This window comes from Penaeus monodon, chromosome 28 (assembly GCF_015228065.2).
Source record: "Penaeus monodon isolate SGIC_2016 chromosome 28, NSTDA_Pmon_1, whole genome shotgun sequence".
Classification (NCBI taxonomy): domain Eukaryota; kingdom Metazoa; phylum Arthropoda; class Malacostraca; order Decapoda; family Penaeidae; genus Penaeus; species Penaeus monodon.
The window spans coordinates 27,801,659-27,801,883 of record NC_051413.1 but is presented as its reverse complement, the minus strand read 5'-3'; positions in this window follow the sequence as shown (position 1 = coordinate 27,801,883).

Genomic DNA, 225 nt, shown 5'->3' with positions numbered 1-225 from the left:
AACTCTCACACACATGTTAATATGTATCTGAACAGATTTTCTTTAGCTTGTCAAGATTTCATCTTTTTTATAAATTCTAAAATCGTCTTTAAGCTTTGACAATCTGTAGATAAAGCACAAACAGATATATAATGTTCTGAAACTCAGAAAAAGCTTCTTTCGTCTTGAAATAAATATTCAAGGAAATAGGTTTGTGAAGCGTGACCTTCCGGTCTTCTTAGATGT